This window comes from Malania oleifera, chromosome 11, assembly GCF_029873635.1.
Source record: "Malania oleifera isolate guangnan ecotype guangnan chromosome 11, ASM2987363v1, whole genome shotgun sequence".
Taxonomy (NCBI): domain Eukaryota; kingdom Viridiplantae; phylum Streptophyta; class Magnoliopsida; order Santalales; family Ximeniaceae; genus Malania; species Malania oleifera.
Genome location: NC_080427.1, coordinates 47,201,921 through 47,221,195, shown reverse-complemented (window position 1 = coordinate 47,221,195; position 19,275 = coordinate 47,201,921). Strand labels below are relative to the sequence as shown.

General features: G+C 38.8%; 1 non-coding gene across 1 annotated transcript; it reads left to right on the top strand.

Moving 5' to 3' along the window:
• Positions 1-18,581: 18,581 nt before the first annotated feature.
• Positions 18,582-18,663, top strand: TRNAS-UGA (transfer RNA serine (anticodon UGA)). The gene has a single exon. It is a non-coding gene; the product is annotated as a tRNA-Ser (tRNA).
• Positions 18,664-19,275: the final 612 nt, after the last annotated feature.

Genomic DNA, 19,275 nt, shown 5'->3' with positions numbered 1-19,275 from the left:
CGACGATCATGACTAGGACCCTATGGTTGTGCCTGATCATCGATTTAATCGCAAATTTAACGAGAAATTGAGAAATTAGAAAAAATTGTCTTATCCTAGGAATGGTACCTATGCAGCTTCCACGACAAATTCGCTACAATAGAAATGTCGGTGGTGGAGTTGGAAATCCAACGACACGTTCCGTTTCCCGATTGACGCTCCTTAAGCCAACAAAATTGGAGAGAAAGAGAGAGACGGAGACGGAGAGTAGATGACTGAGAGAGAGCGCAAAAGCTCTCTCTCCCTCTGAAATTCGCAGGAAGCTAGGCTTCCTTATCCTTTTTTTGTTCTTTTTTTTTTTACTTACTTTATCTAATGATATTATATTATATTATATTATATATATATATATATATATCATATTATTTATTCAAAAAATAAAATTTAACAATACTTAATTAATTAATTGATTAATAATAAATAATTTTAATTTAATTTAATTTTTTTATTCCTCTTATTTTTTTATTTAATTAATTAATTTAATAATGTTCAATTAATTAACTAATCAATAATTACTCTTAATTTTAATTTTTTTTAATTAATTAATTTTTTTAATAATTTTTTTTTCGAGTTATTACGCACATGGAGAGGGAAAAGTTATACAAGTTCAAGTAAAGAAATGTTTTTTCTATATTCAACTTCAACTTTATATCTTGTTCTTAAAATAAGAAGGCTATATATAGGCATAGCCGATTCACACGAAAAATGAGCAATTCGGAAGTTATCCCAAGTATAGGAGTTACGTCGTGTAATACTCAGTCCAAGGGCTAGATCGTCTCCTCAGGGAATGCGTTTTAATCTCAAATTTCATATTCTTCTAATCGAAAATAAAAATGCACTGAATTCAGTTCAGATTTGGGGATTTTCAAGATTGTGGAGACTTAAACAAAAATACAAATTAAAGTCTTAAAACTAACATGCTTCGAATTAAAAAGTAAGAGTGGAAACCCTAATCTACTCAAGGAAACATCAAAACACGCTTTGACTAAACATTGTAACATTAATCATGGAATTAAAAATACACAATGGAAACTCAATCAGATTCAATTCACTACTAAATTTTCCCAAAAAAAAAAAAAATCAAATAACTAGTTGAAACTCAATAATATTAAAACAATTTAACTAACATCCAAAATCTATTTTTTTTTCAATAATAAAAATAACTTTACTTAATAAAAGAGAAAAGAAAAGAAAGAAACAAAGGAGAGAGAGAGTGAACACTACAGTAAATATGAAACACCTTAAATAACATTTAAAAGTTAAACTTTTAATAAACCTCAAAATAAAATAGCATCAACATTCAACTAAAATAAAAACAAAGAAAAAATAAGAGAGAAAGGGAAAGAGAAACAGAGGATTGCTGCTGGTGTTGTGCAGGGTGGCCGGAGTAGCATGGCTAGACTGGTGAATGGCCTCGAGTTGCCTTCGGTGTGGGGATGCAGCAATGGCTGGCCGGAGGGGCCTGGAGAGGGAGCTGCTGTGCTTGGGAGGCTCGTGTGTTGAACAGCTGCTGGAGAGAGGCTGGAATGTGTGGGAATAGAACTGAGGGAGAGAGAGGACAGAGGGAATGGAAGAGCTTGAGGGTAGAAATAGGGAAGGAAACAGGGGAAGAGAGAAAAGTTAGAGAAAGAGAGAGATCGAGAGAAAAAAGAGTTAGGAAGAAGGGATTTGAAGAAGAGAAAGGAAAAGGGAAGGGAGATGCGCAGAGGCACCACCGAACCAGGGGAGAAAGAAGAAAAAAAAATTAATAAATATAAGGGGGAGAAAGGGAAATCTAGACCCGGCTATCCCAACCCGACCCGGCTATGTATGGCTGGGTCACACCAAGTGTCCTTATAATTATTTTTTTTCATTTTTTTCATTTTTAATCTCTACGAACACGGTCCTTTTTGACCCTCATGGAGCCTGTTTCTCGTGAAACTCAAAACATATAAGTTGTAGATAATTCTTTCATCTTTCTCCAAAAATTTGAATCGTCTCAATCAGAGATTGAACGGAAAAGTTATGCTCGAATTACGAATAGGTGATGGTTTTGGTTCACGGGAATTTTCCTGCGATAAAAAAGTACCAAAAATTCATTAATTATGCAATAAAACTCAAAAATGATAAATAAGGCACTTTATTAAAATATTGGACATAATTGGACAATTAATTAAAAATATAAGCCATAAAGCCCGGATTAAGATGCCCAATTACGCAATTTTGGCTCGTAATCAATTGCTTGGGAGACGAAACATTAAATACTCAACAACTCTCAACAACTTTCAATGACAAATCTCAACAAATTTTAACAACTATTAACCTAATACAATTAATACTCACTAAAAAAAATAAGGAACTCCAACTCATAAGCACACAAGTCAAGCTTAGTTGTCTTCTATTATTACAATTCAAATTTGAAATTTAAACATATTCCAAAAGGAAGACCAAAATCGTGTGGGGCCCATTGAGTTGTGTAGGGCGCTCATGGGCCTTGAACTCAAACTTGCAATAGTATGTCAACTCGGGTCTCCTCATGTTAAAAATCTTCAAGCTACACCATATATACCTGCAAGAGTTATAAACCAATGTGGACATCAAATGGCCTTCGACGTGTCACCATGTCTGCGAAGGACAAGGGTAAGGGCTGCTAATCCCCATCATCTCTCTTGGGTCCAAGAGAATTCTTCTCTAAAGAATGAGAAGTGAAGTACTCAGAGTATAATTCTGGGTTAAGAAGAAGGAGGTCTTCTTTCAGAATCCAGCTTCGCTCAGAAAGTGGTTTACCTCTCCACTTGACCAAGAATTTCTGGTATGATCCTGCTAGTGTGAACGTTGTCTTGTCATCCAAGATCTATTCAATTTCATCACGGTTCTTAGGTATGAGTAAAGGTGGAGGTAAAGGCAATTTTGGATTTTCAGGTTCATTATGAGTGGGGAAAGGAGTGGGATCACTTGCAAGGTTAGTATTTGAAGGTACTACAAAACAAGATGCTTCAAGAAATGAGGTTATATGTGACAGCCCGAATAAAAATGGTATTGAAATAATAAAGAGGAAGGGAAATTATCAGAGGCCTAGTCGACGAACACAGGGGATTTGTCGACGAGGGAATAAGAGGGCCTTGTCGACAAAGCCAAGTTTCATCGATGAGGAAATACCGAGAGAGGTTTTGAGCAGTCTGAATTTCATCGACGAAGAGTGAGTTTCGTCGATGAAATTATTGAAGGACTCGTCGACGAGGTGACGTAGCTCGTCGACGAATCCATTCCTATAAATATTAAAAACCTGGATTAAACTTCAAAATTAAGAAAAAATCTCACTCTCTCTCTCTCCCTACGGTTTCTCTCTCTTGCCTCTTCGATTTTGGGTCGGATTTTCGCTAGTTCGACGATTTGAAGCCACCATAATGCTCCTAAGGAAGTTCTTTCCAAATCTACTAGAGCGGATCGTTGGTGAAAGCAAGTTGAAAATCATTCCTGAATTGAGGTAAGGTTTTTTAAGCCAAATTTGGTCTTACGATAGTTATAGAAAATGATATACACGTGAAAATACTGAAATTTAGTACAGAGAGTTTTTATTTTCAGGGTATTGAGTAGGAAATCATACGGGTGTTAGACAAGAATCTATAGGGGCTTTCTCAGTAGCCACGTAAGGGAATAAACTAAAGCAGATATTTTCCATGCAAATTATTATTACGTATGAATAAATTATTTTCAAAAAAACATGTATTATATACGGATATTATGGAGTAAATGTATATTTGGGAAAATACTATTGTATAAGGGAATTAAAATTTTAGATGGAACGTATGATTTAATTCAGCATTGTGTGGCATGAGTATTATTTTTCATGAAATGTATTACGTTACGACAATTTTACGAAAAACATGTTTTCAGGAATTACGTAATAATGCAGTGTATGATGATTTTGAAATACTTGATAATTGATTTATTTTTAGAATGATATGTATGAAATATTAGGCACGAGGCCGTATTTATGTATGATTTCGACGCGAGGGCTTATTTTTGAATGATTTCGGCGTGAGGCCATGTATATATGAAATGATTGTGGTGCGAGGTCGTGTATTTATGAAATGTTTGGCGCGAGGCCGTATTTATGAAATGATCGACACGAGGCTGCTATAATATCATGTATTATATGTTATCAGAATCCGGATGTCAGTTTAGTTCAGTTTCATAAGCTTAGTACCGTAGCTATATAGATTAGATATATATGTTCAGACTTGTGCTAACCACCCCACGAGGGGGTGGGAGATGGATAGTCGATGTGACTTTCAGTGTAGAGTTGTAGACGTCCACCTGGCAGTCCAAACCAGTGTGCGGTGGGTCCATCGTACTTACAGACATTTTTGACTAGGTAGTGGTTGGCCAGCCATTGTCGGGTCCCGTCTTCGAGCTACACAACCCGTCATGGTGGGTAATACATGACATTAGCTAACTATTCATCCTAGGTATGTTTTCAGTATTATCAGATATAATAGACGATTTATGAATGATATGAGTTACTAGAAAAATATGAAAGTATATGATGATTCATTATATTATGACGAGTGTTTATAGATATGTGAAATATATTGCATATATATAACTACATTATTTACTCATATTGCCACACTGCTGTATTTAGTTTATTTTCCCTTACCAATAAGTGTCTCACCCCCGAACATTAAATGATTTTTCAGGAGATCTTGAGAGATCGACGGGTCGTGGCCGCTATTAAACTTATTAAGTTACCCCACTAGGAGGGTAAGATTTTGTATTAGGATCAGGATTATTTTTGTTATATGATCCTAGGGTTATTTTGATGTTTTGGAGGATGTATATAAATACAGTATTTGATGACGTAGTAAACTCTGGTATTATGTTTTATGGTTGGATGATTGAGATTTTATACTTACTGTTGCTTAGGTTTCCACTATGATTGATAGGTGTCCCCGTTACCCACGGATTCGGGTTGATTTTTCTATTTATTATGTTACATTTTATATTTAGATTTTGAGGTCGTTACAGTTTGGTATCAGAACCTAGGAGACTTGGTTCTGTAGACTCTAGAGTGCAACAGTAATAATACCTGAGTATAGGATAAGCGAATTTGAGATCTGGTTTTGTAGTCTAGATGCAGGACTTCTGTGGTGGTTTATGTGATTTTCCTGGGGTGACGATTTTAGGAAAGTCATGGTAAACTATCGCTGAATTGGGTATCTAGGTTACAGGATTGAACCTTGAATTAAGATCATGAGAGATGAATTAATTAGGAGAATATATTATATGAGTTGGATGATATGTATAGAGAAGGGGGTTCTGAGTTAAGTTATTTGTTTTTTAGGATGGACCGTGGTGGTAATAGTGCCCACGCTAGTAGGAGTGAGGGTGCTGGACCCTCAGGCGCTGCAGGTAGTGATTCTGATGCAGTCTTATGTAGCGTAGCATAGTAAGTCATGGCTGAGATTGCCAGAAGTTCGAGGGAGCAGGGTGGTCTGTTTGTAGGCCACGGTAGCTCGATTGAGAAGTTTATTAAAATGAGTCCTCCAGCTTTCTCAAGAGGGATAGACCCTGTCATCGCTGAAAACTGGGTGCGGGAAATAGAGAAAGTATTTGCAGTACTGCAATGTTCAGAGGAGCAAAGGGTGTTGTTTTCTACTTATAAGCTGACTAGAGAGGCCGAGAGATGGTGGTCAGCGGTGAGATTATTAAAGCGGCAGAGGACAGTACCTGTGGAGATGACGTGGGATTGGTTTAAGGAGACATTCTTCGACAGGTATTTTCTAGCCTCGTCCATGGAGGCTAATATTGAGGAGTTCCTGAATTTGAAGCAGGGACAACTGTTAGTACAGCAGTACACGGAAAGGTCCATCGAGCTATCTCGCTTCGCCCCATACATCATTCCAAATGAGGTGAAGAAGGTACGACAGTTTGAAAGAGGCGTGAGAAAAGAAATATACAGGCAAGTATCGATACTGAAGTTACAGGACTTCGCCAAACTGGTTGACCGAGCCACTATAGCAGAAATTGGTGATCGGATGGAGGCCGAGGAGCAGAGACAGAAGAAGAGGTCCACTCCTTCTGGTTCCCACCAGGGGGTCGAACGTGGTTCGTGGAAGAGGGGTGGCTATTATAGAGATCGGAGAGAGGAGACTGGGAATCGCAAGTTTTAGGGTGTACAACCACCTCTAGTTTGCCCGACTTATGGGAAGAGGCACTTAGGGGAGTGTTGTGTTGGGTGAGGTGTTTGCTATCGATGTGGGGAGACAGGGCATATGATGAGGGATTGCTAGGTTCAAATTGGTGCTGCTCCTGCTCCTAGACCTGCTCGAGGAGGCTAGCAGGCGCCACGTGGAGGCCAGCAAAGGAATATGGCCCCAACTAGGGTTTTCTCTTTGATGCCGGACAATGCTGAGGCGGCCGGTGACGTGGTGACAAGTACGGTTAACATGTTTTCATTTAAAGTTATTGCACTTTTTGATTCTGGTGCCACACATTCGTTTGTATCCTTGTGGTGTGTTAAATTATGTGGGGCGAAAATGCAATCATTAGATGTTGAACTGTTAGTGGCTACACCGATTGGGTCAGCGATGAGATGTAGTAGGATGCTCTAGGGTTGCCCAGTTGATGTACAAGGAAGAGTTTTATCTGTTGATTTGGTGGTGCTGGATATGCATGGGTTTGACATCATCTTCGGCATGGATTGGCTAACAGCTAATTCTGCTATTATTGACTGCCGTACAAGAGAAGTGATATTCAAACCTCCAAGGAAACCAGAATTCAGATTTACAGGGTCACGAGTGCAATCTTTACCTAAGATGAGCTTAGCTATTCAAACGAGGCGACTACTTTTGAGTGGTTGTTAGGGGTTTGTGGCCTTCGTAAAGGAAGCAACAGGGAATGAAGTGAAGCTCACCAGTATGCTAGTGGTAAAGGAGTTTGCAGATGTGTTCCCAGATGAATTACTAAGTTTGCCACCTGATCGAGAGGTAGATTTTCCCATTGATTTACTTCTAGGTACAACGCTGATCTCTATAGCACCATACTGAATGGCGCCAGCAGAGTTAGTAGAACTAAAAATCAGTTGCAAGATTTATTTGATAAGGGCTTCATACGACCTAGTGCATCTCCGTGGGGAGCTCCAGTACTTTTCTTGAAAAAGAAGGATGGGTCTATAAGGATGTGCATAGACTACGGGGAGATTAATAAAGTGACTATCAAGAACAAGTATCCTCTACCCCGTATCAATGATTTGTTTGACCAACTCCAGGGTACACGAGTGTATTCCAAGATCGATCTCAGGTCAGGATACCATCAAGTAAAAGTGAGAGCAAAAGATGTATCGAAGACGGCTTTCAGGACCAGATATGGACATTATGAGTTCCTTGTTATGCCATTTGGTCTGACAAATGCTCCTGTGATATTTATGGATTTGATGAATAGGATTTTTCATCCATATTTAGATCATTTTGTGGTTGTTTTAATTGATGATGCACTGGTCTATTCGAGGAGCCATGAGGAGCACGAGATACATTTGAGGCAGGTCTTGCAGATGCTTAAGGAGAAGAAGCTGTAGGCAAAATTCAGTAAATGTGAATTCTGACTCTAGAAAGTTGTGTTTTTGGGGCATGTTATCTCAGGAGACGAAATTTCTGTAGATCCCAATAAGATTGAGGCAGTAGTGAATTGGGCTAGACCAAGGAACATCCAGGAGATCAGGAGTTTCTTGGCATTAGCTAGATATTAATGTCATTTTGTTAAGGGATTCTCAGCTTTATCAGGGCCTCTGACATGACTGACTAGGAAGAATGTCAGATTTGAATGGGACGACAGCTGTGAGCAGAGTTTTCAGGAACTGAAGTAGAAGTTAGTCATAGTGCCTGTATTGATCATCCCGTCTGGGGTGAGGGTTATACTATCTATAGTGATGTGTCCTTAAAGAGACTTGGTTGTGTACTGATGCAGCATGGCAGGGTGGTGGCATATGCGTCCAGACAGTTGAAAGAATATGAAAAGAACTATACTACCCACGATCTTGAGTTGACTGCAGTATTACACGCATTGAAAATTTGGAGGCATTACCTGTATAGTGAGCAGTGTGAGATTTTCTTCGACCACAAAAGCTTAAAATATTTCTTCACCAAGAAGGAATTGAATTTGAGGCAGAGAAGGTGGTTAGAGTTGATTAAGGATTTTAACTGTACTATCAGTTACTACCTAGGGAAAGAAAACGTGGTAGCTGATGCACTGAGCAAGAAGTCTGGGGTATCAGCGTTGGCAGCTATGGAGATCCAGCGTCCAATCATGATGGATCTAGAGAGACTCGGAATTGAATTGATAGAGAGTAATACTCCAGTATGTATCGCCATCTTAGTGGCACAGTCTACTCTGCAGGAAAGAATTAAAGCCACCCAGAAAGGAAATCTAGAATTGGTAGAGGTAGTGGACAGAGTGCAGAGTGGTCAGGGAGAGGAATTCTGCATTTCAGATGACAGAGCTTTGCGGTTCCGTTCCAAACTGTGTGTTCCTGTTGATGCTGACATAAGGAGGACTATTTTAGAGGAGGCTAACAGATCTTTGTATACAATCCATCCCGGCAGTATGAAAATGTACAGGGATCTGCGAGAGTTTTACTAGTGGAGTGGTATGAAGAAGGAGGCTGCCGAGTATGTAGCCCAGTGCTTGACTTGCCAGCAGGTAAAAGCTGAGCACTAGAGGCCAGTGGGTCAGTTGCATCCGCTATTTGTCCCAGAGTGGAAGTGAGATCATATATCTATGGATTTTGTCTCAAGGCTGCCGTTAACATCACATGGCCAGAATGTGATTTGGGTGATAATAGACCGGTTGACTAAGTTCGCCCATTTTATCCCCATCAAGATCAACTATTCCCTCAATCGATTGGTAGAGGTTTATGTCCAGGAGATAGTTCGATCTCATAGAGTGCCAGTATCCATAGTGTCAGATCGAGACCCGCGTTTCACGTCACTGTTCTGGAGAAGCCTGCAGGAAGCTTTAGGGTCTCAGCTATCTTTTAGCGCAACATTCCATCCTCAGTCAGACGGGCAGACTGAGAGGACGATATAGATACTAGAAGATATGCTCCGAGCGTGTGTATTAGACTTTGGGGGTAGTTGGACTCAGTTCATGCTGCTGGTAGAGTTCGCATATAATAACAGTTACCAGTCTAGTATTGGCATGGCACCGTTTGAGGCTTTATACAGTAGGAGATTCCGATCTCCTTTGTATTGGGACGAGATGGGTGAGCAGCGAGTTGTGGGTCCAGAGATAGTGCAACAGGCATATGACAAGGTTTGGCTTATCAGGGAAAGAATTAGTGCAGCTCAGAGTCGATAGAAGAGTTATGCCGACAATCACTGCAGGAATTTGGAGTTCAATGTGAGTGATCACGTATTTTTGAAGATAGCTCCATTGCAAGGAGTTATAAGTGTAGTGACCCGAAGAATAATAGCACTTTAATAATAAGGGGGAGAGTAAATAGATACAGAAACAGAAGGAGGTCGTAAACTTTGCGTTCGTCGACGACATTGCATTTTAGAGATAATATTAAATAATGAAGATTTCAGAAATTGCCAAGCTTCGTCAATGAACATAGGGTTTCATCGATGAAGGTCTTCAGAATTTCGTCGACGAACACAGGGCTTCGTCGACGAGAAAGTACCGAGAGGGATTTTGGGATAGCCTGAATTTCATCGACAAACACAGGGCTTCGTCGATGAATTTAATAAAGAATTCGTCGACGAGGTGATGTATCTCATCAACGAGCCTGGCTATATAAATAGTGGAAAGACAGGATTTTATTCATTTCTCTCACCGCTTTCTCTCTCCTCTCTCCTCTCTCCTCTCTCTCTCTCTCCTATGACTCTCTCTCCCTTCTCTCTTCATTTTCGGCCCCACCAGTCGCCGGATCGAAGATCCGAAGCTACCATGACGCTCCTGGTGAAGTTCTCTACACATCTACCGGAGCAAATCGTCGTGAAATCGGATTTGGAAATCATCCCAAATTCAGGGTAAGGTCTTTTAGCTAATTTTTGGCTTCCTGGCAGTTAGAGGAAACGTTACAGGCAGAGAAATACTAATGTTTAGTTCTGGAAAATATTGGTTTTAGGGTGTTTTGTAGGAGGCCCTGTAGGTATCAGGTTAGAGTACAGTAGGGGCTTTTCAGAGATAAGGTAAGGGAAATATGCTATGTTAGGAAAGTTCTGAATATTACGCAGTTTATTTATTTACAAAAATTATGTATTTTAGTATGGTGTGGCTTATGATTATGTATATGGTATGGGGATATGTTTATGAATTTAGTTTCATGATTTTATAAATTTCAGTATTATGATTACGCATTTCAATACCATGATTATACGAATTCCAATACCATAATTTTACGATATTTCAGTACCATGATCTTATGAATTTCAATACCATGATAACACGAATTCCAGTATTACGAATATGCAGTTCCATGTTATGATTATTCAGATTTCAGTACGATATGCAGTATCATGGTTATTTCAGTACTTCAGAATCATGGTAAATCAGACAAACATGTATATAGAAATATATTATACGATATCAGACCTTGTTGGACTTGCAGCTACAAAGCACGATACCGTTTCTACAGATACTATGTTACTTTATGAGTGCAACCACCTATTCAGATATACGTGGTACGGTCGACCACCTAGGCCCTTGAAGAGGTTAGGCTCCCCATCCAGATATGGGTTGAGGTAAGCAGGTCGACTGACGGAGTTTAGTGATTTATTCCTGATTGGCCAGCTAGGGTAAATCCAGCCTACGGGCCGCACAACCTCGTCATGAGGGGCATGTTATGACACAGATAGCCACAGGGTACAGTTTCAGTTACTATTATTTACGTATTGATTTACAGAAATAGGGATCCTACTATATACACTAGAAGTATTTTGAATTATAACCATAATACTGATATGTTAAGTAATAGGGAAAAGGAGTGGTGTGCTTTATTATTTGTACTGTACTTTTGTACTCAGTTATTCATGTTTATATGAAACAGATTTCATGACATATATAGTAGCTCATTCGCCACACACTAGTAATAGCATATTTTCTCTTACTGAGCGTTGGTTCATCCCAGTGTTGAAATATTTTTCAAGTGATCCGGGTAGGCGAGCAGATCAGGCTCGCAAATAGAAGGGCTTCAGTAGTACCCTGACAGAGAGTGAGTATCATTTTTGGGAATGTTTTTGTGTAGCCCTAGCTAGTTGAGGGCATTTTTGGGGATACAGTTATGTTGTATATATTGCAAAACATTTCAGAACTCTGGTATTGAATGTAATGGTTTATATAATTATGCTTCTCGCTACTTAGGATAATGTTATGGTATCAGAGTATGATAATTATTATAGTGGAAAAAATAATTAGATAATTAGGCAGGTCGTTACAGTTTGGTATCAGAGCCTAAGTTTGCTAGGTTCTGTAGACTTTAGAGTGCAGCAGAAGCAATACCAGAGTATAGGAAAAGGATTTGAGGTTTGTTCTGTGTCTGGGTACAGGATTATCGTAGTGGTTTCTATGCTTTTCCTGGGGTGACGATTTCAGGAAAATCATAGTAAACTATTGTCGAGTCGTATGTCTAGGTGACTGAACTAAATATTGTGTAGAGACAGGGAAAGTAATTAATTTAGAATTGGTACAGTATAGGTTCGTATAGGAGATAAGATGCTTAAGTATGTTTCTTGTTTTTAGGATGGATCTAGGAAGTAGCAGTACAAACGCTGGGAGGGATGGAGCAGGTCCATCTAGTATGGGAGGTGTAGACTCAGATGCTGTACTACGTAGTGTCACTCAACAGGTGATAGCTGAGATGGCCAGGAGTTCCGGGGAGCGTGGCTATTCAATTGAGTAGTTTACGTGTATGAAGCCCCCATCCTTTGTTGGAGGAGATGACTTGATTGTAGCTGAGAATTGGGCCCAGGATATCGAGGAGACATTAGCAGTGCTTCCATGTACAGACGAGCAGAAGGTAGCATTTGCCACATTTAAGCTAACAGGGGAGGCAAAGCGCTAGTGGAAAGCAGTGCATCTGATAGAGGAGCAGACATCGGTTCCAGTACCAGTGACGTGGGACCGATTCAAGGAGTTGTTCTTTGAGCGATATTTCGTTGCTATTGTTCGGAGTGCGAAGGCAGCAGAGTTCTTGCATTTGGTAAAGGGGCAGATGTCGGTATCCCAATACGCAGCTCGGTTTGTCGAGTTGTCGTGTTTTGCTCCACATTTAGCGCCTGATGAAGAGAAGAAGGCGAGAAAGTTTGAAGAGGGGCTGAAGCAGAATCTGTTTGAGCAAGTGATTGGTTTTAGGGCTCAGACATTTACAGAGGTTGTAGATAAAGCTGCGATCATTAAGAGTGGTATACGGAGGGGTGTAGCAGCTCAGAGTCATGGGAAAAGGCCTACGCCTTAGGGGTTTCAGGCTGGCTCCAGTAGGGGTCCATGGAGAGGAGGTTGTGATAGGGGGGATCAGAGGCAAATGATAAGACCTCAGGGGGATCAGAGGCAAATGATAAGACCTCGGGGGAATCATAATATGCCGATGGTTTCGGTATGTCAGATGTGCGGGAGACGTCATCCGGGGGAGTGCCGTGTAGGGAGCAATGTATGTTATCGTGGTGGGAGACTCGGCCACAAGATACATGATTGCCTAGGTCAGCAAGATCAGGTCCCAGTACCTAGGCCTCATCAGGGAGGACATCAAGCAGCTAGGGGAGGATACCAGGTGCCTCAGGATAGCCAACAAAGGAATGTAGCTCCAACGCGAGTTTATGCCTTGATGCCAGGTGATGCAGAGGCTGCTACGGATGTGGTGACAGGTACATTTACTGTTTTATCACATCCATTTATTGTTCTTTTTGACTTGGGTGCTACTCATTCTTTCATTTCTGTATCTTATGTTAAATTATGTGAGAGTGAGACCCAGTCGTTAGATATAACACTATCGGTAGCTACGCCATCAGGGTTAGTGATCAGATGTCAGAGGATACTTAGGGGTTATCCAATAGAAATTTAGGGGAAAGTGCTACCAGCAGATCTAATTGTGTTTGATATGTGTGGGTTTGACATAATACTGGGTATGGATTGGTTGGCTGCCAATCACGCTAGCATTGATTGTTTTCAGAGAGAAGTCATTTTCAGACCTCCTGGAGAGCAAGAATTCAGATTCGTTGGTTCACGGGTACGTGCTCCAACACAGCTGGTGTCCGCCGTGTAGGTAGGTAGATTACTCTCGGATGGAGGTCAGGGGTTTATAGCTTTTGTGAAAGAAGCATCTGAAAATGAATTTAAGATTAATAGCACTCCAGTGGTATAAGAGTTTCTTGATGTTTTTCCAGAGGAGCTACCAGGGTTGCCTCCTATGCGCGAGGTAGATTTTCCTATAGATTTACCTCCAGGGACAGCGCCAATCTCTAAGGTCCCGTATCGTATGGCTCCAGCAAAACTGGGAGAATTGAAGAAGCAGTTGCAGGATTTGTTGAATAAGAGGTTTATACGCTCAAGTGTATCGCCATGGGGAGCTCCAGTGTTGTTCGTAAAAAAAGAAAGACAGGTCCATGAGGATGTGCATTGATTACAGGAAGATAAATAAAGTTACTATTAAGAATAAATATCCTCTACCCCGTATAGACGATTTGTTTGATCAGCTTTAGGGTACGCGAGTATATTCCAAGATTGACCTCAGATCCGAGTATCATCAAGTAAGAGTAAAAGCGGAGGACGTCGCTAAGACAGCCTTCAGGACCAGGTATGGACACTATGAATTTCTCATTATGCCTTTTGGTTTGACGAATGCCCCAGTCGTGTTCATGGACTTGATGAACAGAGTTTTTCACCAGTATTTAGATCAGTTCGTAGTAGTTTTCATAGATGATATACTGGTGTACTCGAGGAGTTTTAAGGAGCATGAGGTGCATTTGAGGTAGGTGCTGTAAACTCTCAGGGAGGAGAAGCTTTGTGCTAAGTTCAGCAAGTGTGAATTTTGGCTTGAGAAGGTGGCATTTTTAGGCCACATGATTTCAGGAGACGGTATTGCAGTGAATCCCAGCAAGATTGATGCAGTGGTAAATTGGGCTAGGCCGAATAACGTGCAGGAATTCAGGAACTTCTTAGGACTGGCAGGTTATTATAGTCGTTTTGTTAAAGGTTTTTCAGCCTTGTCAGGTCCTCTTACGTGGTTGACTAGGAAAAGTGTTAGATTTTTGTGGGATGAAGAGTGCGAGCAGAACTTCTAGGAATTAAAGCAGTGGCTCGTCACTGCATAAGTTCTTACGATTCCATCGGGTGGCGATGGTTATGTTATCTACAGTGATGCGTCCTTGAAAGTACTCTGTTGTGTGCTGATGCAGCATGGTAGAGTGGTAGCATATGCGTACCGACAGTTGAAAGAATATGAGAAGAACTACCCTACTCACGATCTAGAATTGGCTGCGGTGGTACATGCGTTGAAGATCTGAAGACATTATCTTTATGGTGAGAGGTGTGAAATATTCTCTGATCATAAGAGCCTGAAATACATTTTTACGCAGAAAGAGCTAAACATGCGACAGAAGAGATGGTTGGAACTCATCAAAGATTACGACTGTACGATTAGTTACCACCCAGGCAAAGCAAATGTGGTAGCTGATGCACTTAGCCATAAATCAGGAGACACAGCACAGTTAGCAGCAATAGTTCAGCATAAGATTCAAATGGACTTAGAGAGACTCAGTTTGGAGCTAGTGGAGGATGATCCTCAGGCACTTATGGCCAATTTGGTTGTACATCCCACGTTGTATGAGAAGATTAAAGCTGCTCAGATGGATGATTCAGAGTTAGTGGAGGTTATAGCCAGAGTTTAGGATGGTCAGGGGGAGGAGTTCAGTATTTCTGACAATAGAGCTCTGAAATTTCGCACCATATTGTGTGTGCCTGCAGATGATAGCATTAGGAGGATGATTTTAGAGGAGGCATATAGGTCCCTTTACACTGTTCATCTTGGAAGTACGAAAATGAATAGGGATTTGCGGGATTCTTTTTGGTGGAGTGGCATGAAGAGGGAGATAGCAGAGTTTGTGCAGCAGTATTTGATGTATCAGCAGGTTAAAGCTGAGCACCAGAGGCCGGCTGGTCAGTTGCAGTCACTTTACATTCCTGAGTGGAAGTGGGACCACATATCTATGGATTTTGTTATTGGGCTGCCGCCGGCGTTGCATGGTCAGAATGTCATATGGGTGATAGTTGATAGCTTGACGAAGACAACGCATTTTCTACCTATTTAGGTCAGCTACCCTATGAACAGGTTGGCAGAGATATATATATATATATATAGAAGATTGTTCGATCCCATGGAGTGCCGGTATCCATAGTCTCAGACCGTGATCAACGATTTACATATAGATCAGATATATAGATTAGATATCTATGTTCAGACTTGTGCTAACGACCCCATGAGGGGGTGGGAGATGGATAGTCAATGTGGCTTTCAGTGTAGAGTTGTAGACGTCCACCTGGCAGTCTGGATCAGGGTGCGGCGGGCCCATCGTACTTACATATATTTTTGACTCGGTAGTGATCGGCCAGCCATTGTCGGGTCCCGCCTTCAGGCTGCACAATCCGTTATGGGGGGTAATACATGACATTAGCTAACTATTCATCCTAGGTATGTTTTCAGTATTATCAGATAAATAGACGATTTTTGAATGATATGAGTTACTAGAAAAATATGAAAGTATATGATGATTCATTATATTATGACGAGTGTTTACAGATATGTGAAATGTATTGTATATGTATAACTGCATTATTTACTCATGTTGCCATATAACTGTATTTAGTTTATTTTCTCTTACTGAGAAGTGTCTCACCCTCGAACATTAAATGATTTTTAAGGAGATCCTGAGAGACCGGCAGGTCGTGACCGCCGTTGAACTTATTAAGTTACCCCGTTAGGAGGGTAAGATTTTAGACAAGGATCAGGATTATTTTTGTTGTATGATCCTAGGGTTATTTTGATGTTTTGGAGGATGAATATAAATACAGTATTTTGATGACGTAGTAAACTCTGGTATTATGTTTTATGGTTGGATGATTGAGATTTTATACTTACTGCTGCTTAGGTTTCCGCTGTGATTGACGGGTGTCCCCGTTACCCACAGGTTCGGGTTAACTTTTCTATTTATTATGTTACATTTTATATTTAGATTTTGAGGTCGTTACATTTGATCCACAACATTAAAAACATTGCTAATGCCAAAATCAACAGGAATGTCAAGTATGTAAGCATTAAAACTACTTTTTTTTTTAAAATTTTTGAAGGGACCCATCTTTTTAGCATGCAACTTTCTTACCTTTCCTAGAGGAATCCGCTCATGACGAATATGGACCATAATATAACATATTATCTGGCCTGAAAACATATATTCTTTTTGAAAAAATAATATTAAATCTATTTTTCAAAGTTTCCTCAGTTTCTTCTTAGTATTCCTAAAACTATACATAATTTCAGAATCAAATACTAAATACTGAATAATGCATTTTCTAAAAATTCATGACTTAATTTATCCCCTTAGCTATTTCCTCGGAAACCTACTAAAATCCTAAACCACATATACGGCGTCCCAAAACTCCAAACCCTAAAATCATATTAACTCCAGTTCAATCAACTCAAATCGCAGTATAAAACAATCTAATACATTTCTTGGACCCAAAAATACCTAATAATCATGTAAATCTTAAAATAACTCACTTACCTTGATTTTGGGATGGAACCCAAGAACTCCAATCCAATAATCTGCTTCGGCTAAATTGCAGATAATTTCTCCAAGATCAATGTGGCAACTTCTGATTATTGAAACGGGGAAAAGCAGAGCCGGATCGGAGGAGAGAAGGAGGGAGGGTCGAATGTAGAGAGAGAAAATAAGAGAGAGAGTGATTTTTTTTGCTAGAAATCAATCTGAGTGTATTTATAGACGACTGACCACATGGCTTCATCAACGAGACACGTGTACTCATCGACAAACTGCAGAAGGGTGTTTGTCGATGAAGATAATGAGGTCGTCGACGAACCCTTAATGGCCTGAATTCCCTACTCTCGGTATCTTCTCGTCGACAAACACGTGCACTTCTTTGACGAGTTCTTGAAGGACGTTCGTCGACGAGAACCCTAGGTTCATCGACGATCTCCTGCTGATTCTCCTTAATATAATTCCTTTTCCTTTATTACTTAATTGCCATTATTTTTCGAAGTCTCTATATAGAGGATAGGTTCTTTTGGCGTAGTCTCAAGAGGGACGTAGCAAGAGGTGTTTCACATTGTGGAACTTGCCAATCTGCAAAGGGGAGAAAGCATAATAATGGTCTTTACACTCCTTTACCCGTACCACACACCCCTTGGCAAGACATTAGTATGAATTTTGTGTTAGGACTCCCTAAGACTACTAGGAAAAATGATTTCGTGTTTGTTGTTGTGGATAGGTTCTCCAAAATGTCTCATTTCATTCCATGCAACAAAATACATGATACTTCAAAGGTTGCCTCCATCTTTTTCAAGGAAGTGGCGAGATTGCATGGTCTTCCCAAGACCATTGTTTCATATAGGAATGTGAAATTTGTCAGTTAGGATTTATTTGGTATTTTATCTATTTTCGATTTTCTATTTTCATTTTTATATTGTGAAGAAACAAATTATGAAGGTGTGTTGGTTTACATTAATTTTCTATTTATGTTCACAATATTTGACTATTTGCGAAAAAACCTAAATCAGATTTTATAATTTTGAGTTGTTTTAGTAATCTATTGTTAGAATATTTTAGTATCTAGAATTAGTTTTTTTAGATTAAATCATTTATTTTATTCATAATTTTTAGTTAAAATTAAAATAAAATTATCATATGAATTTAAAATATAATGAAAATGAAAAATGCCCAAATTTTTTTTGGAACAAATTTAAAAAAAAAATTTAAAGGTTATTTAAAAAATATTTTTTTTTATATTTCAAATTTTATATACAATAGTATTATTCTTTAAATTAAGTAAAATAATTGTAAAAAAATTATTTTTATTAAATTATTTATAATTGTTATTATTTTACTCATATTTTATAATTATTATTTGATTTAGGACACAAATGAGTATTTTTATAATTAAGTTTTAGTTTTTAAATAGGTTACTAGTTTCCGATTTTTAGTTTTTATTTTTGGTTCTCATTTTCATAATTTTTGAAAATGATACCAAACAATCCTTTAGACGTCCTTTTCAATTGTTAGTGACTTTAAACTTATATTTCGGTTGGTATACATTAAAAAATCTATGCTGCTAGAGAATTAGAAGGTCGATTAAAATTATTAAAGTTTTTAAAAAATAATAAAAATAAATAAAATTTTTCTCTAAGTTTTTCCACTAGAGGATGTGCAACATAACTGTCTGACATTCAATTCTCATAGAACAAGGGAAAAAAATGTGCATATAAACTTTGCATTGGACACACATACTCTAATTCAAAGAATTTAATTAAACAGTGAGTAACAAAGGCATCAAGCGTCGATATGTCCGAGTGGTTAAGGAGACAGACTTGAAATCTGTTGGGCTCCGCCCGCGCAGGTTCGAACCCTGCTGTCGACGTTTTTCACTTATTCAATTTTTCACTCATTTGTATAATCATAAAATTGTCATCATATCTTCATAAAATATGAAATAAGTGGTAAAAAACATCTCTCTCTTTACTTCTTAAAAATTATTTAATTTTTTTATCTCATAAAATTTTTTGACTTTTCCTAAGGTTTGTGAAGAATGATATAATCTTCTCCTAATGTTTTGTCAAAAAGACATAAACATTTCTTAAAAAAATAAATCATATTTTTACAAAATAAAATGTAAAGTTTGTGTCTTTTTAACAAATCTTAGGGGAAATTCATGAAAATTTTAAAACCTCAAAAGAGATTTCTGAAATTTTTAAAACTTACAAGAGATCATTGTCTTTTGGTCAAACCTCAGAAAAAATTAGTGTCTTTTACTCAATATCTTTTATAATAAATAATTATTTCCATGCAAGCCAAATAATATTTTATTTTATACAGATAGCTATTTTAAGTAAAAGGTCTTATAGTATTTTTCTTTTTTGAAATATTTAAAACAAAAGCTTAAAACACGAGTGCGTGAGCTCAATCATAACTTGATGTTTAGTATGAACACTTGAAACGTATGTCATATAGTGCACCACTGAGAAAGAGTGAA